Source organism: Equus przewalskii, chromosome 17 (genome assembly GCF_037783145.1).
Source record: "Equus przewalskii isolate Varuska chromosome 17, EquPr2, whole genome shotgun sequence".
Lineage (NCBI taxonomy): Eukaryota > Metazoa > Chordata > Mammalia > Perissodactyla > Equidae > Equus > Equus przewalskii.
The window spans coordinates 54227645-54238534 of NC_091847.1; positions in this window are offsets into that span (position 1 = coordinate 54227645).

The window sequence follows — 10890 nt, forward strand, 5'->3', positions numbered from 1 at the left end:
GTTTACTATCACTCCATAATCAATGAATCTTTTTCTTTCTCTTTCTAATTGTTTGGGGGTAGAGGGTCATCTTTAAACTCCCTTCTTCCTCCCATTGCTCATTTAGCCCCTGCTTCTGTCTTTGGATTCTCAGGGATACCCAGTGCCTCCCAAATGGAAAGGTATAAATTACCATTCTGTGAACGGCGTGCAGCTTTTATAGTGGAATCTTATGCAGCTGTTACGAACGCCAGAATGGGCTTCATTTTTCCTTATTACCTACTCATTTTTCCTCTGACATTTAAAAAATATAACATAAAGGATCCTTCTCAAATCAAAAGATTCAAAGACATGTCAGTCAAGGACAAAGCATAAAGACATCCTTTAGGATTTAGGGATAAGGGGAAGAAATCCTTCTATTCTTAGGGACAAGTAGTAGATTGTTTAGGTACCCCTCCAATCCCCAGTCCTCACCTCCGCTCCAGCCCTTTCACAGATGGCCCCAAGGGGCCTGCCTACAAGCCTAAAAGCATAAACTTTTCACTATACTTAGAAGTGCGATTCATTCCTGCTGATACTTGTGCTAAGAGAAGTTGCTGGATCCCTGTTCCTCAAGAATAATGGGTCTCCGTTTATTTTAGACCCTGGGATGATAAAAAGAAAAGAAAAGCCCTTATTTCCTAAGTCTTTTATTTTACTGACAATTGTGGTAGGCAGCCTTTAAGATGGCCCCAACGATCCCTGATTCCTCAAGTGTGGGCTGGACTAGTGACTTGCTTCCAACCAACAGAATATGGCAAAAGTAATGAGATGTTGCTTCCGAGATTATCCTACAAAAGACTCGTTCCCTTCGCACTTGCCCTCATGTGTTTGCTTTGATTAAATCAGCTGCAGTGTTTTGAGCTGCCCTGTGCAGAGGCCACGTGACAAGGAGCAGAGATAGGCTTCTGGGTGACAGCCAAGGAGTTGGAATCCCGGCCCTCAATGCAACAACCTCAGAGGAACTGAATCCTGTCAACAACCACTTGAGTGCTCTTGGACGTGGATCTTCCCTTGGTCAAACCTTGAGCCGACTGTCATCCTTGAAGCTGAGGCATCTGGCAAAGCTGTGCCTGGATTCTTGACCCATAAAAACTGTGGGAAAATAAATACTTGTCTTAAGCTTCTAAATTTTGGGGTAATTTGTTTCACAACAGTTGATAACTAACACAACAACGAAATAGCATTACAGAAAGTTTAGAAAATAGAAGGGGGAAAATCACCCATAATTCTACCACACAATCATGTATTTTAGTCTACATACATATGTATACATTTACTTTTATTGCTGATAAGCATAATGTGAATAAAATTTTGCATCTTATTTTTTCATTTAACATTGTCATAAGTATTTCCATGTTGCTATAAAAATCCTTGTACTTATAATTTTTAATGGCTGCATAATATTCTCTCAAGTAGAATTACTAAAATTTGGCTAATTTTCTCATTCTCTTTGGGCATTTTGGTTACTTCTTATTTAATTTGCAATTAAAGAAAATGTAGCAACCCTCGTCTTGTGTATGTGGTGCTGTCTTCTTTTTTTCTCTCATACTTAAGTTTTTCCATGGAAGAGAATGGCAGAGGAAAAATTTTAGTGTGAGAGAAAAAAAAGAACATTCTCTTCCTTGGTTAGGTTCTCAATTTGCTGCAGTCATGCCTCAGATATTCCTCAGTGGTCGGTGGATGGCAGCATTTCTGAGCCACTTCATGTCCAAAGCTCTCTTTGTTTTTCTCTTTATTAAATATTAATTTAGATGGCTATTGATTTTTGGTTGAAAATTGCCATGCCCAAACATATGACAATATCAAACTTAAGAAAAATTCCACATTCCCAATAAGAAGATAGTTTAAAATCTTTCAGTCAATTTGAATATACAATTTTACACCTGGAAAGAAAGTAGGTAATGTATATTTATATTTAATTTTCCCATTAATTTTGTCACAAAAGCATTTAAAGCAAATATTATAAAAATCACTTTTTTATTTTTTGTGTTTTTAGTTTTATTTTTTTGAAGAAGATTAGTGCTGAGCTAACATCTGCTACCAATCCTCCTCATTGTGCTGAGGAAGACTGGCCCTGAGCTAACATCCATGCCCGTCTTCCTCTATTTTACATGTGGGACGCCTGCCACAGCATGGCTTGCCAAGCAGTGCACAGGTACGCTCGTAGGATCCGAAACAGGGAACCCAGGCCACAGAAGCAGAACACGTGAACTTAACCGCTGAGCCACTGGGCTGGCCCCTCACTTTTTTAGTTTGAAATACTGCTTTCTTTTTTCTTGTTAAATTCTTTAAAAAGTTTTTATTATGGTAGAAAACACATTGCATAAAATTTACCATTTTAACAATTTTTAAGTCTGCAGTTCAGTGGTATTAAGTGCATTTGCATTGTTGGGCAACCAGCACCATTATCCATCTCCAGAACAGTACTGCCTTTCTTTCGGATTACGAAAAATTCTCCTAAGTGTGATTACTGGGTTAGAGAGTTTGAGTGATGTGCCCTCTGTGAAATTCAGTAGTATTGTAGTGTCGAAGAGCATGGACTAGAGAGTCAGACAACCCTGGATTTGAGTGATATTTTACAACCTTGGAAAAGTTCTCTAACTTCTCTAAATCTTATGTTCTTCTTCTACAAAGTGAGAGTAATAATGGCACCTAATAATACCTAATAATAACTAGTGTCAAATTATATGTGTAACGTACTTAGAGTGGCGCCTGGTACATAGTTGCACCCTTTATTTATTTAGTAATATGCAAACACCTAATACTGATCATCATCGTTGTTATTATCATATTCACAATCCCATAGAATTGGTTGTTTGTGGCTTCTGACATTTTACTATTTCTGCCTTATACTGCACTGTAAGGGGATTTTTAACAATATTTCTGTTTTGAACAAGTTGTGGTGGTTTCAGGATTGTAACAGATGACTTTGGGGTGATTCACCATAATCCTGAAGCCTCAGCTTCTTATAGAGTTTAACAATAGATACAATCAACACAGAATTAAACCACAACAGTACTCACAGTACACCACCACAAGGCAGATTTCAATCTCAGATGAAGAGCACTGTGAAAGAATACAAAACCACAAGAGAGAGTGAGAGAGACATTTTGAAGCAATGAGTAGAAGGAGAACCAGGGAAGCTCCTGGTTATTAAGCTACTAAGGAAAGCACTCGTGGAAAAAGAGGTGGTCAACATACAATGAAGTGTTGTAAATATCTTCTCAATACTCTCAGGAGATAGTGAAGAGCAGACAAACAAGAAAGCCTAAATACAGAAAACATATTTTTCCCAGCATCACACAGCCAATCACTGGCAGAAGTGGGATTAGAATTTAGCTTCCTGATTCCATGATTTTATTTGCTTGTGGCTCACTGTATTAGTCTTCCTAAAGACTAATTCTAGAAGGAGATCCTTTTTATTTGAAATGAGTGAGTCTTTACGCAGATACACGCTCTCCGGGAATGGATAAAGCACAGCTGTGCCAGCAAGCTTCCATTTGCCCCCTGAGATCCACTCCTGCCCTTCTCCATCTTGCTCTCTGCATCAGAATTGACCTGTAGAGACTGCATCACAGGGCTCGCTTGTCCCCCAGCTTCCTGTGGGTATTGGCCAAGGAGATTGGAGGGACGAGAGTATTTATGGCTTCCTCCCTGAGGGGTTTCATCAGGCTGGCTGTGTCCTCACTCCTGTCTGGCGTCCCTCCGTGCACAACCTCTTAATCTTCAGGTTCAGTAATTTCTCTGTACCATTGTTTTTACAGGGTGGTAACAGCCCAGGGCACCACTGGACTCTGCCTTGTTGATTCCCAATGCACTGCTCACACCTTTCTAAATGGTCCCTTTACCAAACTCTCCTCAAATTATCCCATTTTGAGAACACCATCTGTTTTCTGCAGGGACTCTGACTCATACATGAACTTTATTGCCACTGACTAGAACCTTTGGGGAAGAAAGAGGAGGTGAAAGAGGCCAAAGAGGGATCTGGTTTCTCACCACTCCAGATTGGTTTGGCATGTGCTGATGGCAAAGGAAGGTGAGTGGAGATGTCCCAACAGCCATGAGTCTTCAAGAAACTGGGTTCTTCCTCTTCCAGTCAAAGGTGAGATGACATTTCCATTAGTGGGGTCTCACCAGGTCAAGAAGAGAGTCCTGAACTGGGTGATGTCCTGCTTCCCTGGGCTGTCCTAGAGAGATGACCATTAGGTTCTTCCTCTGGATGTAGTCTGGACTCTTGTCAAGCATGGCCAGGCAATCCAGGGCTGGGCTGCCCAGGCATCTACTGATTCTTAAAAGTCGTAGAGCTAAAAAGGCAACCAAATCCTGACATTTCAGCCCCATCATTGGTGCCTAAATTACGGTATTATAATTAAGCTTTGTATCTTAGACTTTCTGGCTTTGGTTACTTTAAGGAACAGTCTAGTGACCAAAGAAAATCTCATTACAAAGTTTCATTTGTTTGAAGGTCTCTAGACTCCAGAGAAGAGATTGTCCTGGAAACCCCTACCGTGATACCATCATCGTCTCATACAGGGAAGACAGCTTTGACATTGGGATTGGGGCAATTGCTGCTTTGTGTCCTCTCTTGGGAATGCCTTATACATTTGATAGGACACAGTCAGGGCCCCAAAGCTGCCAGGCTCTAGCCAGCTGGGGGAGCTTCTTTTATTCTGCAACCTTGTTACGTCCATCTCCAACCTTACCTCCAAATCCATTGACTGTCCACTCAGCTGGCTTCACGTTTCTGAATGCTTCCAGCTTTAATTCTCTACCTCTCACTTTGGTATGTGACTATGTAGAGGTTGCCTGTTGTCATTCCTTCAGTGGTGTATGTTCGTGCATTTAATCAAGCATGTGCTGAGTACCCAGGGCCTGCGCTACAATGGGCGGCTGTGAATACGACGAATACAGTCCCTCCTGTCATGGAACTTACAGTCCAGCGGAGGATAGAGATATACGAGAAGATAATTACACATTTGTTCTTTATTTTGCCAACTTTTTTGTAAGCAGAGGGCAGAATTCACAACTATAGTTTTTATCTCTATTGAGTATGAAGCATATAGCTGACATTCAGTAAATAATTTGTTGTATACATTTCCTGCTAATAGTTCAGAGTTTGTTACTCTGCCTGCTGTGGTGTCAAAGGCAGCAGATTTGGCCTCGAGGCAAAGAAGGAAATCAGATTAGAAACTGAGGATTGCTGAGCTCTCTCTGTACACTGTGGGACAGCCCTTAAATCAATCTAGATAGCTCCAGATGTTCGATAGATTGGGCCAGCTCCCCTTTCTAGTTCTTTTTCCTGGAGGCACAGGTATTCCCCTCACGGATGAGCCTCTCTAGCCCACTGCAAAGGCCATTTCCCAGTAAGGAAAAGAAATAGAAGAAAGAGCAGTGAGCTCTGTGGCTAAACCAGTTTCACGTCTCATGGGTAAGAAATCGTTCTCCAGATCACCTCCCGGAAGAGAATGGGAAGGGAAAGACTCTGTCTGAGGCTCACTGGAGTTCAGTTACAATCTGTTACTTTAGTTTTCTTGCTAAATTCTGGATATGTACCGCCACTGGGTGCTATAGTTGACTATTGCTCTTTTAGGAACTAAAGCATCCAGTTATTCAAACCAACATATTCTAAGATTGTTTGGGAATGGTTTGTTTCAATTATTAATTTAATTTCCAACCTTTTTACTTTTAGTTAAAATGAGTTTTGTTAAATGCATCAGGATTTGCACGATGGAAATTGTTCTTTGCAAGGAGATAGAGTAGTTTTAAAAGGAGAGTAGCCCTCACGTTGGTCGCTATTGTTTGGTATTAGTACCACCCCTTTCATCTAGATCTCCAAATATTCACATTAAAGAGTTAAACCAGTTATGGAATTTTAATTACATTAATACATTTCTTCAAGTGTTTTATTTTTATGTAGTCTATTTATGCACTCATTTGTCTTAACCACCGTGATGAGTTTTCCCTAAGATTGTTGCCTTAACTGGACAGCCTATCCATCTCATGATTTGCTCATGAACTTAGGCTTTATTTTTTAATGTTAAGGCCATTAGAACATCTTCTTTCACTTGAGTCTGCAGGAAACTAAGTAAAGGGATCCTCTGCTACTGGACGAGATCCTGAACCACACTTCTAGACTGTCCCACTGAGACTCGCTTCCCTGGTGACTCTATACCTCGCTTCTCCATATAGTTCATTTATCCGTCTAGTTCTCTTCTTGTCCTTTGGAGCAGAAGCACACCAGGGGTCTTCTGGCTTACAACTTTGGCATTTCCTGACTTTCCCATTCCAGCCACCATAGGAAATGCTCTCCCAAGCTCCACTTAGGAAAGGAAATGATGCTTCTATCAGACTTGTTCCAGGCTTGAGGTGGAATCCAGATGCCTCGTTCCTTTAAAAATGCTTTTAGCTAATTAAGTGTTGAATTGTGGAAGCTGATGGGATGGATAGGATCAGAAACTAAACTAAGAGGGAGTGCCTAGGGACGAATGCTTTAGAAAAGATTAGAGTACAGAAATACAGAATTAGAACATAGAATGGCATGCTTCAGCAGTATTAGAATATGCATTGGCGGGAAGCCAACAACTGATATTTTCAGCTATTACTTCAATATTTGTAGTTGTTATGCTGTTCAAATCCTTTTTATAACTAGGATGAATTAACCGAAACTGTGAAAAGCGTAACTTTCCTTAGGGGATCTCCAGCAGAAGGAGCAATGTTTTCAAGGTAGAGAAAAAAGTGTAAGTATTAAGACTGAGTTGATGTAAGACAGAATGAACCGGGAATCTATATCAGTTAAGAAAATTTATCAGTTAAGATAAAATCCAACAGCAAGTAACAGAGACCCAAAATAACAGCAGCTTTAAGAAGATGGAGCTTTATTTCTCTCCATGTGAAAGGCTAGAAGTAGGTAGTCCTTGAAGTCATCAAGGATTCAGGCTTCCTCTGTCTTTCTATTTTACTGTCTTTAGTGTTCCATCTCATGGTCCAAAGAGGCTACTGAAGCTCCAGCTGTCACATTTGCATTCCAGGCAACAACAAAGAAGGGTATTACCTACATATATCTTGCTTATATCCCATTAAATACGACTTAGTCATATGGCCGTACCTAGCTGCTAGGGAAGCTGGGAAATGTCTTTATACCAGGTGGCCACATGCCCCGTCAAAAATCAGGAGTAATATTGCAGGGAAGTTGGAAAGAATAGATATTGGAGAATAGACAAATTCATTGTAACTGGGGACTGTTGGGTCTAAAAGGATACACAAGTATTTTATAAAAACAAGTCTCAAAGAATTTCTGCCTTCCAGCATTAAATAAATAAGTTTAAATATATGTTAAATAATTTTTAGGAACACTTTTATAATAGAACCACAAGCACAACTCTGGAGAGCATGGTATTAGAAGCACATCACAAGTTAGTCTCTCAATGTAGGTGCTGAGAATGAAGAAGAGTGAGTGGATGTTGAAAAGAAAGGCCTCAGAGACTTCTGGATAAATGGACTCTAGAAGGGTAAGGGCAGCCTGTCACAGCTTGAGGAATGATTCTGATCATCGTCAGTGGAGTTACTCTGAATCGCAGATTTGGGACTTGGGGAGATTTATTTTGGTCCGACCCTCCTCAGCAGCGTTTCTGTACTTAGATTTTCAAATCAGAGAAACTGAAATTCCAACTCAAAATGACAACAGCTTTTTTTCAAGGGAGCATTTTTCCTCCCAAATGAGTCAGTTTCAACCCCTTCTTGCCATTTCCTGCAGCAATAATATATTTATTCAGTGGCACTCTAAATTAACTAACTGTGCTTAACTCACTATTAGGGAGTGATTTATGTACCACGAAAAGCAGAGTTTACTATTTTGTGTGGAAAAAAACAAAACAAAAGAACTTTCCCCATGAACCATCGTCACTCACTATCACGTTTTGGCCTTGCTTGTTCCTTCGGAAAGACCTGCAGATCTAATCCCCCTGAGGCCAGGGACTCTTTCTATATCGCTTTGTGTTCCAGGTGCCTAGCACAGTGACTCTCACAAAGCTGGCTCACAATAAATATTTGTTGAAATAATCTGAAGATGCTTCATCAGAGACAATGGCCAAAAAGTATACAATAAAAATTAACGACACAGCATTTGGTTAGTCTTGGGTCATTTCTAGTAGTTCTAAGAGAAAAGAAAATTCACAGCAAGACGACCCTGGGAGGTCTTGAGCTTTTGGAAAGACGTGATGAAGGAAAAATATTTATTTGACAACTGCTCTTCAGTGTGAAAAATCTGCAGCTGTAAACCGCAACAAAGCAAAGAAAACCCAATCTATAAGGGCCTAAGCATTTTACCATACTAGATTTCAGGATACGCGATTATTCCTTTTGCTACTTCTGTCTGCCAGTTCTGCCCATTTGCCAAAATAAAGACGTCCTTTCTCCAGCCAAGCTCAGCTGCGAGAGTGAACTAATGACTTCAGAATGGAAGACAGATGCTTCCTGCAGGAGGATTCCTCAGGCAGACAAAGAACATGTAACCAGGACTGGTGACAGAATTTGTGAGGCCCAGTGCAAAATGAAAACATGAGGCCCTTTGTTCAAAAGTCAGGAAAAAAGTCTACAACATGACTAATAATGCACAACTGTAATTTCACAAGGATGTTAACTTTTATAACCTTAATAAAAAAAAAAAGTCAGGAAAAAAGTGCCATTAAAGATACTAAAATATAAAGCTTTTTCCTTTCTTCTGTGGTCTCTGTCTTGACTTGCCATGGTGTTTTTTATTTGCTATTTAATGCTGCTGTAAGTAAAGAAAAATTTTAAATTTTAAATTACTGGCATGATTTTTACCATTCATCTTTTTATTGTGGAGTGTCAGTTTTCACTGTAAATATGAGAACATTTAACCTGTATGCAGAATCACTGAAATTACACAATTTGTATTTTGTTCTTGCCAGAACACTGGAAATGCTGCAAAAACACTACCTTGACTGTTTTTATTTTACTTCTTGGTACATGCACTTTCTACCAACACTCTATGGAAGCCAACGGCTTCCAGAAAATGCTTACCTTGTACTTGCTTTGAGTTGTGCTGAACTCCTGCGCTGGGTCCCCTGGAATTCTGTGCTCGTGCAGCATCAGGAATGCTATAGGCAGATGGGGTGGCAAGGAAGAAGGGAATACACATCTCTCCTCACGCAGTGCTCCATTGTCCCTGTGGACTTCACTAACAAAACACAGTTCAAAGATAAAATTATTACGAACTTCAGGACAGTGACAGCAGAGCATGAAACCAAGCGCGGGGCCCTTCCGAACGTGGGGCCCCATGTGAGTTCACAGATCACACACCTATGAAGCCAGCCCTGCAGGTAACCAAAGTCAGTGTTATCTTTTCTTTTTCAGTAATTTGAAAAATCAGTAATCATTGGAAGAGCATAAACAAAATGAGCACACGGCAGTTGGGGTGATATTGAAACCAGCATGGCAATGGCTACTCTTGCCTGAGTTGAATCTTGATATATTGTAAAAAAGTTAATAGGAACAAAAAGAACTTGTAGTCAACGTTCAATTGAGTCATCTTTTTTTTTTTAAGATTTAATTGATTTTTTTCTCTTCTTCTTCCCAAAGCCCCCAAGTACACAGTTGTATATTTTAGCTATGGGTCCCTCTAGATGTGGCATGTGGGACGCTGCCTCAGCACAGCTTGATGAGCAGTGCTGGGTCCACACCCGGGATCTCAACCGGTGAAACCCTGGGCTGCCTAAGTGGAGGGCACGAACTTAACCACTCCACCACAGGCCGGCCCCTGAGAGCCATCTTAAGTGCAATAATTACATAGGTGTGTGGAAAATTAGCAATTAAAAACTTTTAAAGAATGAAACAATTTTGTTTATTGCCACAAACCTTACAACTTTTAAAAAATAAAGGTTAAAAATTACAGAGAGGTAATATAAAAAAGCTACTCTTGCAATTTTAATATATTTTGAAAAATTTGCTGCATATATCTATAACATAACAGTTTTTACTCCTAATTCAGGCAGATGACATAAGAATAAGCAAAGATACCAATCTTATTCTTTCCTTTTCATGCACTAAAATTTTGTATTACTTTGTTGATGAGAGACAGCACCATAACAGCCCCAAAGGAAAATCCGTCTAAACATTTTCAATTTGAGCTTTAAAGAAACAATGATAAATAAGCCATTGATTTGTTTTCATTTTAATGTATCTTCTTTTATATTAGGGTGAAAAATTCAGCTATATTTTCAAATGATCAATAAAAATATAAATAACTATATTAGACTGATATGGAAAATCATATGTGACAAGAGGGCTATGATTAAGTTGTGTGAATATACAGCTCTTTGAATATAAAAATGTTGCTGCAAATAGAGATGTATATGTTTACTAGTAATTGTTTATAATAAAATTAACCAAAAGTAGATCATTCTTGTGCTTAATCAAATATTCCTTAAAGATAACTTTTCCAAACACACACACACATACGCACATACTTGATCAGGCGTTGAACATTTTTGGAAGGACACTCAAGAATGTGTTAATTGGGTGGTTCCACACCTCTAGGAGTGAGACTGGGCGTTGAGAGGAAGAACTTTTACTTTTCACCTTTTTCCTATCTTCTGTACTATTTTCTTTGTCAGGAACATGATCTCATTTTAATAATTTAAAAGCTGGCTAATTAAAGAAGGTAGTCATTCAATGAGGGTACACTAAAATACACACTGCAGTCTGCAGGCGCACATTGTACCTACACGTCTATACTGTGCTTTCCTTTATTCTTAAGTTGGTGAGACCCACTCTCTAGCCCAGGGGGATCTTTGCATTAATAATGTCATTGATGGTTGCCAGAGGAATGAGCATCTGCAAAGGGAGAAG